Source organism: Pinus tabuliformis, chromosome X (genome assembly GCF_031772625.1).
Source record: "Pinus tabuliformis cultivar Carrire ecotype Pingquan chromosome X, CPIR1, whole genome shotgun sequence".
In the NCBI taxonomy this organism is placed as follows: Eukaryota; Viridiplantae; Streptophyta; class Pinopsida; order Pinales; family Pinaceae; genus Pinus; species Pinus tabuliformis.
The window spans coordinates 801460074-801485007 of NC_142308.1; positions in this window are offsets into that span (position 1 = coordinate 801460074).

Consider the following 24934-nt stretch of genomic DNA (forward strand, 5'->3'; position numbering starts at 1 on the left):
GTCAAACTGCCATACTTGACCAAATCAACATATATAAAGATATCACATCAGGTTAGCTCAAACACAACCATCATAGATAAAAATCATAAATCACATGTAACCATCATAAACCAAAATCATAGATCACATATAATCATCATATACCATAGTCATAAATCACAAGCATAATAAAACTGAAATAAAATGTTGATACTTATCCTTTCACCAATCCTTAGTTTCTACCTTTGTCTTTATTCCATATGCACTCTGGCTCGATTTCTACACCTGACAAACACCCAGTGCCTTCTCCTAAACCATGTGCATAGACACATAGTGTGCATCAAACACATACAAGCACATTTGACACATAACACCATGCAATACATGCACCTGCACCTGACGTACAACTCATACACCTACAGCCAGTGTACAACAATGCATCATCTATACCCGATGTGCAATACCACCCAATACATGTAACTACACAAAGTACAACACAATAAGTACGCACGCCACAATACCATGACTACATGATGAACATACATAATACCGAATGCCCATAACACAACATCGACGACATGCACACAATACCACATGTACACCAATACCACATGTACCAAGCATCACCTGCACAACGTGTGCACGACACCACCTGCACAATTTGTACACAACACCATATGTACACTACACCATTGTGCAATGTGTACATAATACCACATGTACATAGTACCACATGCACGACATTAATGTGAAACCTGATGTAGATAGCACCACATGCACGACATGTACACAACACTACTTGCACATAGTGCCAGTTGTACAACATGTACACAACACCACATGAACACAATATCACTTGTAAAGTCATGCACACCACACCATATGTACATAGCACCACATGTACAACATGCACACAAAACCACATGTACATAGCATTGCATATCCAACATGTACATAGCATTATCTGTACACAACACTACATATCCAACAACGCAGAGCACCATACGCATACAGCACCGCATATACACCATGAAGACAGTAAAATATGTATACAACAACCCATATGAAATATTCACACAACCCTATCTATACTAATATTTTGTACATAATATTTCATAAACAACATGTACACACACTATGTATACACAAAACCGCATGTGCACACATCATATATGAAAAATGTACAACATATAAAGTATATGCACAATAGTAGTACCACACATCCAAAACCATACTGTCCTTACCAAGAAACCTTGCTTCCCGTGTCTTATCCATGCTTACCCTAGCATGTCGCAAAGCACATTGCTTTCACTTTGTTGATGTATCCTTCAACATTACCTGTCATAACATAAACATAGGAATAATACAATATCCAATATCAATTCATATCCACGTGATATTGAACTCATATATTTGTCGTGACTACTCTTCCCAATTGATTCCTTGTAATACCAACAACCTCTTCATGTCGTTTTCCTGCATAAGCAATCATTCCTCCACAAGAATGATCCCTGACAACCCTGTGAGACAGTAACATAGATACATAGATACATACATACATATATAATCATTAGCATAAAATAATCATGTTCATGTCAGACAACGGCATTCATACATATATATTCTGTATATGTATATAAACATCACAAAATCATGATCATAACATAATTACCAGATAACATAAGGTCTAGGTTAAGAGAACTTCCTTATTTATGCACAGGGATTGAGAGAAATAATTCCCAACATAGCCAAAGCATATGCCACCTATGATCCATTTACTTTAACGTTTCTGGTTACATTTCTTGTGTCTACACTGCTACTATCTATTTACCACAATGGACCCAACCAATCCAACCAATTATCATAGTCTTACCTTCCATTGTGATTACTCAAGCACAAAGACTTATCTGGGCCTTATATCATCGGTTGGGTACCACACATCTCTCCCGATTTCCATCACTTTCCTCTTTCCCAACCAATTCCGAAGACTCAAAACGTAAAAGGAAAGACAAGAAAAAAACAAGAAGAATACCATAACAACCAAGCAACATGACTTTGCAAACAAAGTGGTATGGCCATACATTAGACATAAAAAATCCACAAATAAAGCTCAACAATTAATAAAAGACCAAAAGCACAAGACTAACAACAAACACCATGACTCAATCCCCATGGTTCCCAGGGAAAGCTCAACCTGAGCCTTCTTCAAGATTTCATGGCAACCTCTCTTGCCATGCAACTCCCTACATCATGCTCACACATGTCAACCATAGATTCTAAATATCAAAACAATTATATTTATCAATTTGAAATCAACTTTTACAAACAATCATGTCATAATACATTGTCATTAGACATAATGCTACAACTATCAACTATCTCAACACATACATGTTAGTACAGTCATCTTAAAAAAAAATCATTTGAACACATACTCATATTAGGAAGTCATCAATCATTCAACCACTAGCAAACATACCATGTTAAATAAATCAACTAGGCACCAAACACTCAAACACCAAATAGACATCATAATCAAACAACAAAGAACCAAATATATGTAATAAGAAAATTGATACCTTAATGTATTTAAGGGGAGGCTATCTTGTCTACACAATAAATCTAGGTTAGCATGATACAAATTCACAACATATCAACTCAAACATAAATCATGATATCCCTAGCAGTAACTAACTAACATGTTCATGTCATAAGCTCATAAGCATTTGTTGTTCATGCATAAAAATCACATATGTATGATCAATCTAGATTAGTACGCCACCATCTCACAAATATGTCAGTTCATACCTGAATATATTGCAACCATAACCATCTTCATAGGTCAAACCAGGTTAACACAATACATATAACATCAAGATCTTCAAGGCAATGATCATAACCATCAGATATATGACCAATCCAAATTATAACATCAATATCTCAATGAAATGAACCTAATCATCAAGTTAATAGCATATAACAACAATAAGCTATATATCATACTCATCAACAACATACAACATAATCATCAGGTTATCTAATATAAAATAACAATAGCAATGCATACAACTACATATTACTATCATTCTTGACTATCTGACACATGTGCATATAACCATACTAATCATCTAATATCTATCATGAATGTAACCATAACATCAAATACATGTCCATAAACCTAATTTATATAACCCTAATGCATATAATAATCCTTAACTAACATACCTACATGCGAAACATACACTACCTGTATGACGATCTTCTCTTATCCCAAACTCTGCTGCAACCTCATTATGATGATCTGCATCCCTTGCTCTATCTCAACTAGCTCAGTAGCATCATAATAACCAATAGCATCATGATGACCTAAATTTCATACAATGACTTCACAAGGAATATTTGACCTACTATACATGCATAATCATAACCAAGACCATACATGCATAACAACTGCATATACACATATAACATGAGTATCAAACCATATACACATCATTCTAGCTAGAGTCCAGTCATCAATGCATGACCATATCAAGTACACAAACCATGACCTCATTCATAAAAACAACCATTACTCCATTGTACGCATTGCCACACGCAATCAACAATATGCATAAGCAATGCCAAATCAACTACACCTATGCATAAACACATGTAGTCGAACATAAGTGACCAATTCTTGTAATCAACCTACAAGACTGATACATGTAATCAAAATATTCAAAAATGTAACCTAACATACAAGGATATTAGTAGGTATCATGAAATCAACATGTAAGCGAGATATAATTCATACACAGTCAGTCACATGTTCCAAAAATCAAGACATTGTGTCTATTAATTTGAAATCAGCATTCACCAATACTAACAACCTATAAGCATACCCCCTTACTATCCATGGTCCACAGTAAGGTAGAAGGAGGAAGCTACTATAATGGCCTAATCTCCAATGTCCAATTATGGAATTGGGATCTCCAAAGCTCTACTAAATTTAACCACACTTGAAAAGAAAATTGATTTTTATTTCTCATACATTTATATAAGACTAAGTAAAATACATTGCACTTATTCAACTTGTAACATAATAACTAAAAACATGCCACTTTTCCATTTCCTTACATGCAACTTTTCAAATTCCTTGCATGCAACCTTTCAAATTCCCTACATGCAACTCTTCAAATTATTTGCATGAACATAGGCATAGATCAGATATATCCATATTTTCATACTACAATACTATCCCATCTAAAAAATAATATTTTCTTCAAACGATTACCATACTTTTACATTTTCTTCAAACAACTACTATACTATTACATTTGCATGTAAGAATTTATTCAAACACTTTACATGCAAACTAATATAGAAAACTATTTGCATACAAGTAAGCATATATCAACTACAACAATACTATTACACATCAATACTATCCCCAACCACAAACAACATACTCATTGGGGTATTTTATCAAACAGTTTGTATGCAATTAATAATTGAAACATTCAAGCATTTCATCAAACACTTTGCATGCAGACTAATATAGCGAATGATTCAATGCATATATCCTAAAATGTAGTAGTAAAAGTTATAGAAATGAACCATATGATCAGTGGTATTTTCCTCACTGTAGTTCAAGTTTCAACTTCTGAGATTTCATAGATGAAAAGTTATAACAAAATACCAACACAATCCTATTTGGTGCACAATTCTAGGAGTATCCATAAATCTCGACTTCCACTGGTCATATCTCCTAAACTATAGCGAATAAATATTTGAAATTTTTAGCACAATATCATTAGGATTCCCCCTCATTGTGGAAAACATTTCAGCTCCTGAGAGTTCCCAGAAGAGAATTTATAACGAAAATGTCAGCGTGACCTGTTTGAGGCTTGATTTTAGGAACATTCAGAAGGCTCGAATCCCTCTACTCATATATCCTAAAATATTATGATCCAATATCTGAAATTTCTACCACATAATTAGTGGTATATCCCCTCAATGTGGACAATTTTTCATCTTCTGAAATCCTACAGAAGATGAGTTATTGCAGAAATTCCAACATGACCTATTTAAAGGTGCATTCAGGAAGGTCATCGTCCTTAGAACATAATTCCTAAAGTATTGTGAACCAATATTTGAATTTTTTACCACATTATCAGCGGGATTTACCTTCAATATGGACAAATTTTCAACGTCTAATATAACATAGAAGAAAAGTTATAACAAATATGACAGAGGTCTAAAATTTCACCTTTGTTCTTTATTTCACCTATGATAGAGCCCATCTAGTCCAAGTGTTTGAACTTGGAAGCTTTGATACCACTCTGTAACACACTCTAGGGTAAATGTGAATATAAGCTAACATAACAGAAACAAAATTACAATAAACATATCAGCTATCAAGGTCCATATATATATATATATATATATATATATATATATATATATATATATATATATATATATATATATATATATATATATATATATATTTGCATATGAAAATCAAGGGAATGAATTTTTCATTAATGAATGCAATTAACCAACCAATGATGGGACTATCACGTTCCACCCAACCATAGGTTGGATGAGCCAAGTATATCTTTAGCCAATCAACCCCGTGCCATATTCCAAGCATGAATGTGGGACTCATAGAATACATCAAAAACACCAATCAATGTGGATGCCACCGGAGTTCTCCGCCTAAACCGTGAGGAATTTGAGTGCCTCCTAGTCTCTCAGGATTTACTGTGCATCCGCAGTCTAGTCCAGAGATCACTAGGCCCTACACCAAGACAGCTCTCTAGGATTTACCATGCATTCCATCCTGGAATCAATAAGCTCAAAAGAGAGAAAATCCACCTCTTAGCTTTACCGTATATCCCACCATTCACTGGCAAGGATTCCTAGGCCCACCGAGAAGCACAATCTAGCTTTACCACAACCGATAGTCCATTTCAGGGGTTACTAGGCTATTGGCTTCATGCATCCTCAGTCTGGTTTAGGGACCATTACCACCATGTGTTTATCAATTCGGAGATCCACCCCACTTAGCTTCGAATCCAATTCGGTCATCACCCACAAAATGCATGAGAGAACCCATCTCATCAAAGCTATTAGGAAATGGAAAGGCTAGGCTGAAAATACTATCACACATGGAAAAATCCATGCCATGGTAGAAAATAAACGCATGCAATCGCATGCATGCCAAATATAGCAAGGAAAATACACATGCAAGTTGATACTTGCAATGAAGCCTGTTGTAGTTGCTTGATCCTACCTTTCCCTACTTGATCCTTGCTTCCTCTTGCCTTCTTTGCCTTTCTTTCTCCAATGCGAAAGTTCTCCTAGAAAACTCTAAGTGTCCAAGAGTGTGTGAGAGAGAGAATAATGAGAGAGCTCCAAAACTAAACTGAAAAAGTATTGCCCACTGATCCTTAGAAGGCTTTTTATTAATGAGGCCTCTATTTTCTTCATTTTCTATTATTTTCCTTCAATTTCCTCCTCACATGCAACATGTGACCTTTCACCTTCCTTTTCTCCTAATTTCCGTTATTTTCATAAATAAATGTGCCAAAATACCTTTTTTCCCGTTTAATGCCTTAGCCATTGCCTTTGCCAATTTCATTAGCCATAAACAACCAAATGAACACCCCCTAGGATGTCTTTCCCACCATTCAGCTTGGAATATGTGTCCCATCATCTATGGTATTTATATATTTATACATGGAATTTTCACTAGGGCTGTTACATGCCCATCCCAATGGAAATCTATACTCTCTGCTTTGGATGTTGTGGATCCCCAAGATGATCATATGATTGTCTTTCATGTTGAAAAGTCAGAAAATCCTCCACTACCTTCATGCGTTGCATTCCAAATACTATTCTCCATTAGAAACACCACTTTTCAGCGGTGTATCATAGACGAAGGCGCCTCCACCTATGTGATGGCTACTAGTGTTTGTAATTGAATTCATTCCCTAGACTTGTCCCCATCCACCATCACACTCTTTGGTTGGGATACCTTCCTTGATTCTAATATTCTTGAGGTCCATGTCACCTTACCTGAGTAAGATAAGAAGAATAGATCATTATGCACGAATCACCCATGTGATTTGTGTGATAACTATGGCCATTATTCTTGTCGTTGTCTATGTCTCAAATATTTTCATGATACCTTCAAGTGCTTCACGAATTAGAGGTCGCCCGTAGTGATTCCACCTCTCCTTTACCTACAAATTTTGGCCCCACCCCTACAACGGAACAAGAGGTTTCTCAACCACCCATTGTGATCCCTCCCCTTGGTGTCAAGGTGATGCATATCACTACCATTCTCTACATGTCGTCATCCATAAGATCGATGTATTGGAACTCCCTTGCTGTCTCCTATTGTGATTCTATTGAACCTTCTTCGACGAACACCCTAGTCTCAACATTGGTAGATCTTCCATCTACTATTCATATGTCTCCCAACCTTGACGATGCGTATGTGAACCTTGTTTCTCATGAAGATGCGTGAGGTACCTCCTCTTCATCATGTGGTCTCTATTCCTCTAGTCCTCCCATCTTCCATTATGATGATGACATCATGGAGGCCATGACCAGCTGTGATTATCCTTGGGATGATATGCACCATTGTATGTACTTCCTTCCACAACAAACCCATGATTAATATGATGTGGAGTCTAAAGAATGTTAGAAAATTGTATATTACAGAGAAACTGAACACATAAAATATATTGCAAAAATAAAAACACATAAAACACATAAAACAAGAGAGACACAGATATGCATGGTTCACCCAATTTGGGCTACGTCCATGGAGAAACATCCAGTCCTTCCTTTTATATTATCCATCAAAATGAAGAGATACAACCTAAAACAGATCCTGTGTAATTCCCTCTTCGCTCTCATAAATCACCTCTCCCTTTCTCACTTAGAATACATATCTACATAGACGCAATACAATTTCCTCATACATAGCGAGAGGTTGCCTTCTCGAAAAAGAACCCTAAATTAAACATAACTTCTACCATCAGAGCTCTACCTAATGAACGGCTCAGATTGACTACAAAATTACAACATTTTACAAGGCAATTTTACATCTATTTTTAGCTTTGGGGGCGCTGCCCCCGATCCCCTGTCAGGGGGGCTCCCATAGGTCGCAACCACCCCCCTAGACCCCACCTGCAGTGTAAATATTATGGGTGGCATTGCTGCCACATTATGAACTGGGGTCCAATGCGATGATTCCTCTAAATAAAGAAGACAATCAGGCTCCACACCCAACAAGCTCCCACTTGGAGACTGATTATAACAACTTCACTGCTGCTTCATTTGCTAGAAAATGGCTCCACTTTGGACTTGGATGGTTCTCATCTTCTACATCATACTTGAAGACCAATTGAAACTGAGAAAAATCCCAGTTTCTCCCTAGTTACAACTTTTGTTAACATGTCTACAAGGTTCTGGCTAGTGTGTATCTTTTCCAGCTTCAACTGTCCATCTTCCAATGTGGACCGTATGAAATGATAGTTGAGTTGTATATGTTTTGTCTTGGAATGAAATGAAGTGTTCTTTGCAAGATGTATGGCACTCTGGCTGTCATAGTATAACCTGTCGAACTCATGCTTCTTACCCAATTCATTTAGAAACCTTTGTAACCAAATCATTTCTTTACTAGGATCTGTAGCAGCAACATACTCTGCTTCTGTTGTTGAGAGTGCAACAACACATTGCAATTTTGAAACCCAACTGATACTGTTCCACCTACAGTAAACACATACCCTGTTGTGCTCCTCCTACTATCTCTATCACCTGCCATATCTGCATCAACATATCCCTGTAGAGAAATGTTTGAACCACCAAAGCATAATGCTTGATTTGTGATACCTCTCAAATACCTGAGAATCCATTTCACCGCCATCCATTGTTCTTTCCCTAGATTGTTCTTGTACCTGCTTACAACTCCCAGTGCATGTGCAATATCAGGCTTTCTGCAGACCATTGCATACATTAAGCTTCCAACTACTGATGCATATGGAACTTTAGACATATTAGCCATTTCTTCATGAGCCTTGGGACACACCTCCTTACTTAGTTTGAAATGGCTAGCTAAAGGTATACTAACTGGTTTTACATTCTGCATATTAAATCTTTTCAACACCTTTTCTATGTACTCACTCTGAGACAATGTTAATTTTGGATTCTTCCTGTCTCTAGTTATTCTCATACCAAGGATTTTGCAACACCCAAATCCTTCATTACAAATGAGTTCTCCAATTTTGTTTTAAGCATATTTATTTCCTGCATGTTAGAACCTACAACAAACATGTCATGTATATATAATAACAATATAATATAGCTGCCATCATTTTTCTTTTTGAGATAAACACAATGATCAGAGTGACATCTAGTATAACCTTGTTCAGACATAAACATGTCAAATTTTAGATACCACTGCCTTGGAGCCCATTTTAAGACATACAAGCTCTTCTTCAATCTGCACACTAGTTTCTTGTTACCTTTTACCTCATATCCTTGTGGCTGCTGAATATATATCTCTTCCTCCAAATCCTCATGGAGAAAGGTTGTCTTTACATCTAACTATTCAAGATGTAAATATTCAACTGCTACTAGAATTAAAATAGTTTTGATTGAAGTCGTTTTAACAACAGGAGAAAATATCTCATCAAAGTCTATACCCTTTTTCTATGCAAACCCCTTCACCACAAGTCTAGCTTTATACCTTTTTCTACCTCCATTTTCTTCCTTCAACCTGTAAACCCATTTATTCTGCAATGTTGTTTTACTTGCATGCAACTTGACTAAGTCCCAAGTTTGGTTATGTGATAAGGATTCCATCTCTTTTTAGGAATTTATAGGGTAAGTTCCTTAGACAGAATGCCAAAGGAAATTGCTCACAAATAGATCACAGATCAATACACCAATATTGTTGATGTGGTCAAAAACCTTAAAGAGGGAAATAGTCCATGGCCTAAGCCAACACGACCACTTCAGGCAATTTATTAATAAAAGAATGAAAATTTACATAAGCTTTTCTCATGAACAGTTACCCTACAAATGACCCTCCATGCTCTTTAAATAGAGATCATCGACCAATCGGGTGTTAAGCCATGGATTAAGTGTTGGTAATAATGAGGAGAGAATGAACTGTCGGATCACTACATATCGTGACCATCAGATTGTAAGTTACAAAAGTACATAGTAAAGAAACACACTTTACCTAACTCTACACTAGACTAAGTTATACTTAACTATTTCCTATGTGTCGGAATATCCTAACATCCCCCTTAAGAACAACTTTGGATAGGATTGAAGGATGTACAAATATGACACAACAAGAGAAGGAAGGAGGCATTGGAGCCTATCCCCCCTTAGTGACAACTTCCTAAACTCCAACCATAAATTGAAGTTTAGTAAACTTCGCCTCTGTGAGAGCCTTTGTAAATATGTCTGCAACTTGATCATCTGTTGAACAATATTGTACTTCAAGAACATGGTCGTGAATGAGCTTTTTGATGAAGTGCATGTGTAGTTCAATGTTTTTGTTGCACTAATGTTTGACTGGATCTTTGAATAGTTGAATGGCACTTTGATTATCACACCAAAGTGTAGTCGGATGCTGCAACTGAAAGCTAAACTCTGACAGGATCTGACGAAGCCACAGGGCTTCCTTACTAACTTCTATGGTACCACGATACTCTGCTTCCGTTGAAGAAAGAGAAATGGCACTTCGTTTCTTGCAAGCCCATGTAATAGGTCCTGAACCAAGAGTGAACACATAACCTGCAGTAGACTTCCGATCATCAAGGGTCACCAGCCCAATCAGAATCATTGAAACCAACCAATAGAGGAGATGCTTCTGCACTGTAATGAATCCCAAACTGAGCTATACCTTGAACAAAATGAAGTATTCTTTTAGCTACTTTATAATGACTTTCATGTGGGTTTTGCATAAACTGAGCAATAAGGCCAACAATAAAGGAAAGGTCAGGACGAGTATGGGTTAGACACAAAAGTTTTCCTACAAGTTGACGGTATAAGGTAGCATCAACTTCAGGGGAAGTACAAGTGACTGAAATTTTGGCTCCAGACTGAAAGGGAGAAGGGGCTAGATTACAGTATTCCATGTGAAAATGGTGTAGAAGATCATAGGCATACTTGGACTGGGAAAGGGAAATACCTTCCTTGGATTGCAAGACTTGAAGACCAAGAAAATAATGCAAGTGTCCTAAGTCTGTCATTTCAAAATTCTTTTTAAGGTTGGACTTTACATGGTTTATAAGGTTGGGATCACTACCAGTAAGGATAAGATCATAAACGTAAAGAACAAGAATGATAAGAGACTTGCCCACTTTCTTGGTGTAGACAGTATTGTTAGAATGACACCTAGAAAAGCCAGTTTCTAAAAGAAACCTATCCATTTTGGTATACCAAGCTCGAGGAGCTTGCTTGATACCATAAAGGGATTTCTTAAGATGACATACAATGCTGGAGTTTGTTTGTATAAATCCAGTAGGTTGTTCCATATAGATTTCTTCATGCAAGAAGGCATATTTAACATCCATCTGATGGACTTCCCATTTGAAAGAGGCAACAAGGGAAAGAATAAGGCAGATAGAGTTCATTTTGGAAATAGGGGAGAAGGTTTAAGTATAGTTAATGCCTTCAACTTGTGAAAAACCATCAGCAACAAGATGAGCTTTATGTTTATCAACTTTTCCATCTGGTCCATACTTGGTTCTATAAACCCATTTGCATCTAACAGGTTTTCGTCCCTTGGGAGAGGAACAAGATCCCATGTATCATTTTCCAATAATGAATGATATTCTTCATTTATAGGTGCATCCTAATCTCTTTGGCCTGAAGATTCTGCAAAGGTGTCCGGATCATAATTCGCTGAAGCTTGAGCCAGTAAATAAGAGGCTCTATTGAACTGAGAACATGTACGTCGCTGATCTATAGGATCACTGACAAGAGTGCCTGCTACATCCCGAGTAGCATGGACCCAATTTGAAAGTTAAGGAGCTGAAGGAGGATCCTGAGAAGGCGGGAGAGGATTGTCATCCTTACTTTCATCATCTGAAGAATAAATATTTTCAAAAGTAGAAGAGATAGAGAGAGGTGGCACATCCACCAAACTAGGCTCATAGGCTGATATATTTTCAGCAAACTTTACATCTCTTCTAATGATAACATTTTTGGACTTAAGTGGAATAAGTATATATCCTTTGACATCTTCAGAATATCCAACAAAAATACATTTTTCACTCTTAGGTTCTAAAGCTTTATGTTTCTCATCTGGAATATGGGCCAATGCTTCACTTCCAAAAACACAAAAGTGACTTACATCTGGTTTAATTGAGCTCCATGCTTCTTCTAGAGTGATATTCTTTAAAACCTTAGTAGGAGTGTGAATTATTATGTAATTTACACAATTAATTGATTCTGACCAAAACTTAAGACTAAGTCCTTTAGATTGAAGCATACAATTAGCCATTTCCTTTAAGGTGTCATTCTTCCTTTCAACTACACCATTTTGTTGTGGAGCATATAGAACAGTATGTTGCATTTGAATTCCATTCGTAGTGCAAAAGTTGATGAATTTGTTGTTAAGATATTTTCCGCCATTATCAGATCTTAGCTTAAGAATTTGATGTCCAGATTGGTTTTCAAGAAAGGCCTTAAAGGACAAGAACATGTTAAATACTTCACTCTTGAGTTTTAAGAAGTATACCGAAGTGCATTTGGAGAAATCGTCAATGAAATTTAAGAAATACTTGTAGCTAGAGAATGAAACAACTGGAAGTGGACCACATAAATCACTATGCACAAGCTGTAAAGGGGTTGAGGCTTTCCAAGAGGCATGTTTTTCAAAACTATCCCGATGATGTTTTCTGAGTACACATCCAGAACAAACACCATCTTTGCAAGATACCATTGGAAGACCTGTCACCATATTTTCTTTACATAGATTCTGAAGGGAGCGATAATTTAAGTGACCAAATCGCTCATGCCAAAGTTTGCTCACTTCATCATTATGAGCAACAAATACCGAGGGAAGATTTGACGACCCAAAGTTGTTAAACTTATACGACCTTGTAGAATCATCAGTAATGCCAGTAGCTAAAATCTGTCTAGGATATCTTAGGTCCTTAATTACAACATCATGAGGTGAAAATTCAACGATTTTATCTTCACCTGAATGAGTTATCTGATATATAGATATAAGGTTGTAGGCTAAGGTTGGAACACATAATACATCATTAAATTGACCATTGTCTATATGAACAGTTCCAGTCCCTACAACACTAAGATATTTGTCATCACCAACATATATATTTTTGTTGTTACAATCATTTAAATAAGAAAACATGGATTTGTTTTTGGGCATGTGATAAGAAGCTCCAGAATCAATGAGCCACTTATGAGAATTAGAAGAAGAATATACATTTAGTGCATATCTAGACTGAGATGTTTGAGAACCACATGCAAAAAGTGTTATTCCGGAAGATTAAGTTGAAGTTGAAGAGTGCTCCAAAATGATGTTATGCTTCTTCAATTCTGCTTCCAAGGCTTCCATCTTCTTAAAGCATTTGGATTCTAAGTGGCCATCTCGATTACAAAAGTGGCAATGTGTATCAGTCTTCCCTTTTTTTTACTTGCCTTATAATTTTGTTGAAATGATTTTTCATTTTGAGGTTGAAATTGTTTAGGACCCTTGTTTAGTTTAGGACCATTCCTTTTAGGATACGACTTCTTAGGATTCTTTGAATTTGGTTGTTGTTGGGTAGTTAAGGCTTTCTTAGAAGAGTTTCCAAGATTAAAAAGACCAAGGTGTAAGAGTTTTTCTTGTTCTCTTGTTAAAGAATCACAAAAGGAATCAAAGGAAGGGGACTTGTAGCCTTGTCCTTGAAAAATGAAGGCTTCTCTTGTAGAATGGAAGGTGGAAACAAACACAGAGTAGGCTGGTCCCAACTTAATAAGAATGGAATAGATAAGGTTACCATCTTCTTTCTTAACCTTAACACCTTCCATGATAAGTCTAAGGGTCTTGAACTTGGAAAGAAAATCTTCAATGGAAGAAAAATTATTGGGGTCCAATGTAAGAAACTCATTTTCAAGTTGATGGGATCTAAGTTCATTTTTAATTCCAAAAACTTTAGTTATCTGTTTCATTGCTTCATTAGGAGTATCAAGTTCTGTGATATGGAATCTAAGGTTTGGAGAAATAGACATCCCTATCAACCCATGTGCTTGATATTTCCTATTTTCCCTTTTGGCTGCCTTATCTTCATCTTTCGGTTTGGTTTCTTGGCCTGAGGCTATTCTGTAAAGACCTTTACTTCTAAGTAAATCCACAATGTAGGACCACCAATGGAAGTAGTTAGTGCTATCAAGAATAACTTGGCATGCACTTTCCATTTTAACAAAAACTGAAGCTATAGATGTAGAAAAATAAGTGTTCCAATGGAAGGATCTCGAAAAAATAGGTTGATTTAAAAAAATGGCTCTGAAAACGGCTTCTGGATGAAGAAGTTATGGCTTTTTTAAGAAAAGTTGTTGAAGATGTCGACGAAGTGGGGGAATGTAAGGAAATGAATGATAATGTTATATTTAAAAAAATTCTGCCCCCTTTCCAAACATAAACTAATTAGCTCAACAAAAAGAAAGACTTGAACTCAAGACCTCTATTCTCATAAAGTAGCTTTGGACCAAGTGAGCTAGATTAAAAGGTTAGTAATTTTTGGAAAAGAGGAAGGGGGTTTTTTTTTTCAGTCACTGAAGCTTTGGGGTGCGTGCTTACTTGAGAAATATCTTTTTTACCTACAAAACAAAAAAGAAAAACCCAACACAAACATACAAAAAAAACAAACCTTACGGCTTGAAGTTAGCTTTACCTCGAAACTAAATATTTTCCTCAATGTTTCTAATTTTTCGAGATCACACTAAGGCGCGGTGGCAAAAGAGCATATGCATGAGAAAAATCCTTCCTTTTTGTTTTTGATTTGTCTAGATCACACAGAGTGATGGGGCAAAGAGCATAAGCAGAAATGAAAGCTATATATCCGGTAATAAAAAAAACAAGGAGCTAAATAAACTGAAATAAATAGAGAGAAAATAACTAAAAACTGCAAATAAACATTGTATACCTCCATATCTTAAAAATGACGTAGCTAGGGCTACTAGAAACCTTTTTGCATAAAACGAAATGGGTTCCTCACTAGAATAGATGCTCTCCTAAGACAATAGAGTAGTCCTCGTGGCCCGAAAGTAGTTAGAAATAATAGATATAGGAAACGACAGTCGGATGCAGTTCTACCGGCTTCAGATTTGGATCACCAATGGATGCGGCCCTCAACTTGGCTCTGATACCATGTAGAAATTTACAGGGTAAGTTCCTCAGATAGAACACCAAAGGACACCACTCACAAATAGATGACAAATCAATACACCAATATTATTGATGTGGTTAAAACCCTCAAAGAGGGAAACAATCCACGGCCTGAGCCAACACGGCCACTTCAGGCAATTTATTAATAAAAGAATAAAAATTTACATAAGCTTCTCTCATGAATGGTTACCCTACAAACGACCCTCCATGCTCTTTAAATAGAGATCATGGACCAATTGGGTGTTAAGCCATGTATCAAGTGTCGGTAATACTGAGGAGATAATGAACTACCACATCACTACATAACGTGACCATCAGATTGTAAGTTACAAAAGTACATAGTAAAGAAACACACTTTACCTAACTCTACACTAGACCAAGTTATAATTAACTATTTCCGATGTGTCAGAATATCCTAACACTCTTCTTTCATGGCTTGCTCCCACTTCTTCCTGGTTTCTACTTGCACTGCTTCTTCATAACATTCTGGTTCACTAGAATTAGTCAACAATACATAATATAATGAAGGAGAGTGTTGTTCAGGGGGTCTACATATCCTGGTAGATCTTCTAACACCACTTTCAGGTGTTTGAGTTGCTTCTTTCTATTTTGGTAGTTGTTGATGTTCTGGCTGTTGATCATTATGATTTTCAGGCACCATCACTTTTTTTGTGATCTCTTCAAGCACTGTGTATTCTCTGTTTTCTTTTTCCTATTTCTTTTCTTGCAGTTAATCCTTATGCAAAACCTTTTCATTGAATATGACATCTTTGCTCCTAATGATTTTTTGTTTTTCATAATTATTAATGTGGACAAAGGCTTCACAACCAAAATTCTTTAAAAAAGAGTAGTTTACCTTTTTATCTGTCCATGCCTCCTCTTGAATACCACTATCCAAGGAATTTGAAGGCTCTCTGTTTATTAGATAAACAATAGTATCTACAACATCTGCCCAAAATTGTAAAGGCAATCCTGCATGCAATCTCATGCACCTTGCATGCTCCATGATTGTCCCATTCATCCTTTCTGACACACCATTTTGTTTTGGTGTTCCTAGAACTATCTTCTCTCTGTGAATTCCATTTTCTGAACAGTATATATCAAACTCTTTGCTGCAATATTCACCTCCATTGTCTGATCCAAGACACTTCAACCTTTTTACTGTCTCATTTTCAACCAAATCTTTCCATTTCTTGAAAGTATCAAATACATTAGATTTATTTCGAATACAATAAATCCAGGTTTCTCCGGTTGCATCATCAATAAAAGTAAGATAATAGTAAGAGCCATCGAGAGATGATACATGAGAAGGTCCCCATACATCTGTATGCACAAGCTCTATTTTTTCGCTCTTCTTTTCTTTCCTAACTTTGAGAAATATGACTCTCTTCTATTTTCAATAAACAAAATTTTCACAGAATTGCAAATCAGCATGGTTCAAACCTGGCAACAAATTTCTTGAGTGAAAGATCTTCATCCCCTTCTCACTCATGTGCCCAAGCTTATGATGCCACAATGCTGTATCTTCTCCTGTAGAGGTTAAAGGATTAACAAAATTAGAAATACCATTGCATAAATACAATGTACCAACCTTTTCTCCTTTTCCTATTACCAGGGCTCCTTGAGTGACCTCCGAGGTTTTGTCTGTGAAAGTAGTTATGCAACCTTCACCTCTCAACTGACTTGTTGAAATTAGATTTTTCTTCAGATTTGGAATATTCCTTACCTCCTTCAATAACCATTGATTTCCATTCTGTTGTTTTATGAAAAATGTACCCATTCCAATGATTTTACAGGTTTTATCATCACCTAATTGAACCTGTCCAAAATCTCCTTGAACATAATCATGAAAATGTTTCCTATCAGGTGTGGCATGGAATGAAGCCCATGAATCTACCACCCAGGCATCAATAATATTTTCTAATGAAAGAATCAAAGCATCTTGCAACACATCCCCTGTTACATTCACTTCATGATTATTTTCTTGGTACGCGTCTCCTTCTTTTCCCTTCCAAGACTTGTAGTCTTTCTTCAAGTTTCCTTTCTTCCCACATTTCTAGCACACTATCCCCGATCTGGACTTGGATATGCCTTTTCTTGATTTGCTGCGATATCTAGGGCTCTTTCCTCTTTCCATTTTTCTTCCCCTAGTCTTTGTAGTCAAAGCATTGCTTGATGTCTCACCAGAGCTTTTCCATTGCATTTCCTTGCCAAGGATTACACCGGAAACATCATAAAACTTTAAAGTACTAAATCCAGAGATAGAGTTACTAATGGCCATAACTAAACCATTCCAACTTTCTGGCAATGAGCACATAAATAAGAGAGCTCTAACTTCATCATCAAAAGTTACCCCTATAGAACTTAACTGACTAGTAACTATATTAAATTCATTTAAATGATAAACAACAGATGCACCTTTTGACATCTTCATATTAAATAAATGCTTCATAAGAAATACCTTATTTGAGGTTGAGATTTTTTCATATAGTTTGGCCAATGTCAACATTAAACCCTCAGTTTTCATTTCCTTTGAAATATTAAAGGCTACGGATGCTGCTAGGCATAAACGTATTGTTCCAAGTCCCTTTTGGTGGGATCCAATATTGCAGAAACGATGCTGCAACTCCTGAGACTCCCTTCTTTACTTTTATCAACCCGGTAGTTCGTAACAAACTTGGAAGCGACGGTGCTGTATGCACAAGTACTAGCTCTTGCCGCAGGTTGTTACTTGATCAGTTGGCACAAGTCCGCTAGGAGCTTAAGCTAACTTCTATGAGCTCTTAGAAGAAGTTTTTAACTATGATGGATGAAAGCTAACTCAAAGGAGGCTAATCAACTTGCAGAAAAAAGTTGAAATCTCAAAGGAAATGCAAACCCTAGCAAACCCTAGTTTTACCGACTAGCCCTACTGGTGCAAGAAAAGAGATGAAAGTTGTAGAAATGGATGCCATTGACTCTTGGGATGGTGAAATGCATGTGACTAAGCTACTTCTGAAGGAAAATATGGAAAACACATCTTTTTGTATTTTTGAGTAATTTTGTAGAATTATTATGCATGTGCTTTAACTATGCTTAACTGTGCAGGGGTTATTAGTGAAAGGAGATGGAGTGGGCATTTGTAGGAGGTTGGGAAGGTGAGAAGAGGGCCTAAGGGGTCCTTAGCACCCTTCCAAAGAGTTTAACAATGATCAGGTCTTGAGAAACTGCTCATGTGATCTTCTACAGGAAGTCTGCAGGGATTCTACAGGATGTTCTACAGAAAGAGCCGAGAGAGGATTTTTCAGGGTTGATGGAGGAAGAATGGTGGGAAAGTGGAAATGGAGGATGGATGAGGTGGTGAAGAGGTTTAGGACCTGGTAAATGAGACTAAGGAGTGATGAAGATGGTTGGATTTGTTCAAGGATGGAGGGAGAAATGTTGCACAAAAATGAAGAAATTAGGTCAAACTGGCAAAGTGTGGCAAATGAAGGGAAGGAATCTGGAATTTGGGGTTGAAGCAGGTTGTGTGAGGAAGGAAGGATAGGTAGGGATGGATTACAGGTGATCTGCACACTATCTCTCAAAACTAATCAAAGAAAGACTAAAAAAATCAGAGATCTATCTACTTTGACCTAATCTGACCTAGAAACCAGAATCATGATGAACAACAAGCTATGCACAGGAAATCATGCAAGAGAACTATGGAAACCTAAGCAAGAATAGATCTAAATATGCAAGCACAACTGGTATCAACTTTTCCATCTAAAAATCCAACACTTGCAATTGCATTGAAAGGAAAAACAGTGTTTTTGTGGCAGCAAGTATGCCTTGGTCTCAGCTCATGGTCCCAAGGAGGGAGAGGTGAGATCAAGGGTTGCTTGATGGCCTTTTTTGAAGAAATTTTCTGTACTCAAACTGTCAAATCAACCTGAAGCATGAAAAGCTATTTTAATCATCAAAAGAAACCTAAGTAACAAAGCAAGATCTTAACCTAAATAGCAGAAATTATTCTATGAATGCAAAGAAAACACATAATAGTACACAAAGGAGGTACTGGCACTTGGGTTGGGCCCAACCCCAAGAGCTACAGCCTCCTAAGAAAATCTCAAAGCTGGTGCAAAGTGAAATTTATCTCCATTACTCAAAAAATAACCATGTCACATAAATGTTTATAGTAAAAGCTCGAAAATGAGCTGAAAGGCAGAGCAGCACCAAAGTGCGAAAACAACTATTCAAGAGCTAAACTACCAAGGCTTGAAGCCTTCCTACTTATGGACCATGAGGACCTCCAATAGCCCTCCTTAACTGGAGGGGCTTGGCTGCTCAAAACTGCAATTAATCAGCCACTTTACAAAAGTTGCTTGCCTGCCCTTGGAAATCCTCTTTGGTGGGCTGCTAAACTCCGAGCTGATGGTGGAGAACTCGAGGAAGGGGCCATTTAGTGCAGGAGACACCCTTCCTACTAATCCTTAGCCTTGTTTCCTCGTATTTGGCTGTCAACTGGCTCATAAATGCTTGAACTTGGTCCAAACGATGTCCAAAAATATGCAATAAGCACATATTAAACTTCATGGTTAAGTGACTAACCTCATTCATTCAATTAACATAAATATACTCAAAAGAATGCATAAAATTATGAAGAATGGTGGATTAATCGAGAATAATAGGCAAAATGAGCCCAATAAGTTACCCATTTTTGGGGCTCATCATCACCCCTTGCTAAATGTGTTGCTCATCCTCTGAGCAACTAATCCAGCTCATCATCTTTGATTGCTTTGACTGCCTTTCTAGCATCCCAGGCTTCCGAGGTGATGTCCTCTTCTTGGTCATGAAACCTTGCCTTTCTCTCTACTTCCTCCCATTTCATGTGCTCTTCTTCTTCCTTGACCCCTTCTAGCGGTCCTAAAAGCAATGGAGGACTAAAATTTAGGCCGATCCAGTTGGCCTACAGATTTTGCATTGACTGTTTATAGAGTGGTACTCTTGCCAAGGCCTCCCTCATCCTTGTTGGGGAGTGGTATTCTCTAATTTTTAGACCGTGGGATAGTGTGTTCCATCTCCTTGTGCAAGCATGAATGCAGTTATCCCCCAACAGTATTTCCATGTCCTCAAAGTGATCAATGGCCTAAGCTTGTCTTTCAATGTAGTCTGGGTGAACCTGGGGGTTGTTGGCGAGGTGCTGATGGGAATACACTAAAGCTAAGGGATGTTCTGGTTCTGCTCTGATCATGAGTGGCTCCCATAGCTCCCTATCCATAACATTCCAAATTTCTGCTGCCCTCTTTTCCTCATGGTTTAACCAAGAGGCCATGGCCATGAGTTGCACATTCCCCAATGAAGCATTGGGGTCCCACAGATTTATGTTTGAAATGGCCAAATTGTGTAAATAGAACTCTAATAACTTGGCCTTACCTTTTGTTGATCTACTCTCACACAAGTCCATAAATTAATGGTAATTCTAAAATGGAATGGTGCCCCTCTGGGCCAAGGTGTTAATTTTAAATTGCAACCATTGATCCTTAAGCTGAAATGGAATGGTGCCCCTCTGGGCCAAGGTGTTAATGTGAAATTGCAACCATTGATCCTTAAGATATAAGGCATATGACTTGGTAGGTTGCCTACATTGTAAGGCTTCTATTGCCCAGCTGGCCATGCAGGCCATCTAGGCGTCTTTTTCTTGCAACTGTTGTTTTAAACCCTATACTTTTTTGCTGACTGAGACTCCTGTTCTTGCAGCAGTTTTGTGAGCATATCCACATTAGCTTGTAGCTCTGCCTCCTTCTGTTGTTTCTCAGTTGTGTCCTTGTCTACTGGAGGTCCTTCTTGTTGTTGTTTCCCTCCCAAAATGGATGGGCTACCTTCCTTGTGGACTTTCTGTAGCTGCAACTGTTTTCATAGTAGCTCATTCTCCTCCTGCAGCTGGGCTCTTTTGCAGCTTTCTACATGCCTGACCATGGCTAGTTCTCCTCTTAACTCTTTTAACTTCTCCTCCATGTGGTCTATGTCCTCAATTCCTTTAGATTTGGCAATTTTCATCCATGTTTGTGTTCTGATCCTCTCCTGTTCCAATGCAAAGAAGAGTGGCACAACAAATTTCTATGGGATGATTTTCCCACCCTCTAACAGGTTGTAGTATGAGCCCAAGCTAGGCTGAGGTCTTGGTTCTAGTATCTCCTTGGTCTTTTCCTCTCCCTATGATGATTTGGCTGCCATTTCCTCCAATTTCTCTGTCTGTTTTAACTTAGCCAAAGTTTTCTGTAGAGATGTCTAAGCTTCCTGTAGAGTTGTCTTTGATTCCATCATCCTAATTCTCTCTCTCCAGGTGGAGGTTTTTGGGCTTCCTCATTCATAGGTGATAGACAACTTTGAAGGAGACTATTCTTTTGGTTTAGCTGTTGTGTCCTCAATGAGAATTGGCTCCTTTGATTGTGGCTGGGGTCTGCCCACTTTTATCCTTGTGCTTCTCCTTACTTTAAAGTACATGGAGGTTTGCCTCTTTCTCTTCCTTTTTGTTTTGGAGGTGTACTTAAGGCAGCAAGCACAGCTGCTGCCTCCCTTGCCAATATATCAGGTGATTTCTCCTCTTGCTATCCTTTTTCCTTGCTTCTTGTAGAAATCCCTGTGTCAATTGTTTCTGTTTGTGTTGCTGAGATTTCAGGGTGTGTTTTTTCCATTTGTTTCTGTGTGCCTGCTTTGGCTCTGGCAGCCTTTATTTGGGCTTTTTCGACCTTCTCTGTTCTACTCTGCATCCTCTTTTCCCTTGGTGTTTTTACTGTTGTTTCTTCCTCTGTCTTAGTCTTAGGAATCTGGCCCATTTCCCATTTTTCTTTTTGTTCTTTCTATGCTTGAGTGTCCTGTGTTCCTTCATCATTGTTTTTCTCACCTTCTTCAGTGTGTTCTCCCTCCTCACTGCTGGATGTGGTGATGTTTTCAGCCAAATTTTGAATGTTGTCATCCCTGGACATGTTTCGGAAGATTTCCCAAGATATGGGGATAGTGTAGGTGTGCAAAGTATCTTCCACCAATAGTTTGATGAGCCCATGACGGGCCAACTGATCTTGGATCCCCTCATTGAGATTTGTACCACATTAAATTAGTGACTGAAGAAGGAAATAGGGGATGCTCAGTTTCTTGGCTGGAGGCAAGTCAATCCCATGCCTTAGTTCACACAGCAACTTGAAATGATATCCATAGATGATGTTAAACCTCCCTTCACATGTGATGTTCTTCATAATTTGGAAACTTACTTCACTCCAGAGAGGAGGAAAGCTGGTTCTTATAACGCCATTTTTGTCTTCTATAGGATGCTCCATGGGTAGAAAGAATGACTTCTTAGCAATTTGGCCCAATGATCTCTCTTCTTTGCTCCAAGGGAGCCCCAATGGTAGACCAGTAACTCCACTGATGAGCTCAGGGGTGAGTTCCACGGTCAAACCCTTAAAAATAACTGTGGCATGTGTTTTTGACTGTGGTCTCAGGGACATTAAAAATTCCTCAGTTATCTCCTCATCATGACCCTAAATTTTGTCAAAGAAGGATATCCAATTTGCTCGGGTGAAAAGGTCCAACACCTCAGGATGCTCGTGCAGTTTGCTAGAGTCCTATGGATTTTTCCTTATGAATCCTCCTGGCATGGTGAGAGTGCTCTTTTTATGTTTTAATCAGAAAAGGAAATGCACAGGTAACCAAATAGCTAATCTGAAATGGAGGATATTTGAATTTGGTTTCCCTTGAACTCAATAAGGAATTTCTCATGTTCAATACCAACTAGCAACAATTCCCTTGTTTGAAAATCGTTGTCATCCAGAACTCGACTGTCTATTTATGAAAGGAAGAATTTTGTTTTTACAGACAAAGCATAAGGATTAGGTTCCCTTCTCAACACACACGTAGATATGTAGATTCAAATTTTTTCTCACACATGCTGGCCTCTACAGCTGTATATATCTTCCTTACAGGAGAATTTAAAAAGAAAAAATGGAGGAGATTGTTGATGCAGAGGAATTGGGGAAATTCAGTGCAATATGCAGGCAAAGGTTTTACTTCCAATACATAGGCAGACTGTTCCTCTAATTTTTCAATCTGATGCCATTCAATTCACCACCTTGCACAAACACACCATGCATAGAGGGGTTTTTCAAGCCTACCTCGTTTGGAGTTCCAAATTCAACGAAAGTCCCAGGTTTTCCTACTCCGTAAAGCTGTTCTGCCTTTCCTATAGAAGGTCCTCGGTTCCTGTAGAATGCCATTGTGCCTCCGAGTGAGCCCGATACGCGGGAGATTTTCGAACACAGGCAGAAAAGCTAGTGGAGGACGACTAGTTAATTGTTTTTGGAAGCGGTGTACGCGTACTCCAGTCGAGGACGTTGTAAGTGCAGAGTGACCAGAAGGTGGTGCATTTTTCGGTTGGGCATCTTTTAAATGCGATGTGATTCATGGTGAGGGGATGAGGTGGCTGGACCGGAGCATTGGTTCGACATCACAACCATAATGCTTCGGCGTGTTCTGACCGCCATCACCTCCTCTCTACCATTATCCGCCGCCACCACTACCAGTCCTGGCAATGGACACTCCACATGTGTTGGCTGCACATCGTGTCAGAAATTTTGAAGGTAACGGGGCTCGTTTGGATCCCACGAGGATATGTAACTGGCTGATGGTGGCCAGTTAACTGGCCACCAGTTCCATTCAATCCGAACCATTCCCATGGGCATGTAGCTTTTAAAATATGATTTATGCAATTGACAAATGAGTTTAGGCACTTACCTACGTGGTCACAACCACATTATGTAAATTTCAGGTTTTGGAACCCATTCCTTCATGTGTTATTGCTGCATGCATAGGTTTTGGAACCCATTCCTTCGTTTGTTGTTGCTACACGCATGCTGCATGCTTGGCTTCGGCTGCTGCTAATATTATGATGTTCAAGAAGATCTCTTTGCATGTCCCTGTTGCCATTCTTGGTTGTTCTTGTCTCCAGAGTATGTCTTCCAGAGGGATCAACTGCTGCAGGATTCCTGTAGGATGTCCTGGAGCTGCTTCTCCTCTTGGAATGCAAGCTAGAATGGGTAGGGTTATACTGCTGACGAGGGTTTCGGCTGTTGAGGAGTCAAGATGGAGATTGATAGTCATGGTGAGTGGGGAAAAATACTGCTTGATTTGTCAATAAAAGCTTTTGCTGGCAGTATGAAGAAAACAGGGTTTTCTGTGCATGATTGTGTAGGAACAAATAAAAAATGGGTGCAATGGAGGTGCAAAGAGGTGGAAGAGGGTGACATATGGTGATGGATGGAAATGGGGATGTTTGTAGGTCTCATAGGTAGATTCCCAACCTTTGGATTCCTTTTTGAGATCAATTTTTCTCGTCTGTGGGTTCTACATGATCTTCCTGTAGAAGACATAGAACTTCCTGTGGAAGACCCAAAACTTCCTGTAGAAGGCACAGAACGTCGTGTAGAAGGTGAAATTTTGGCCCGAATGAGATAAAATCTTAGGAAAGGGTAGTGGCCATGGAGGAATTGATTGTGAGGGATGCTTGTAGCCTGGTGCTAGCCT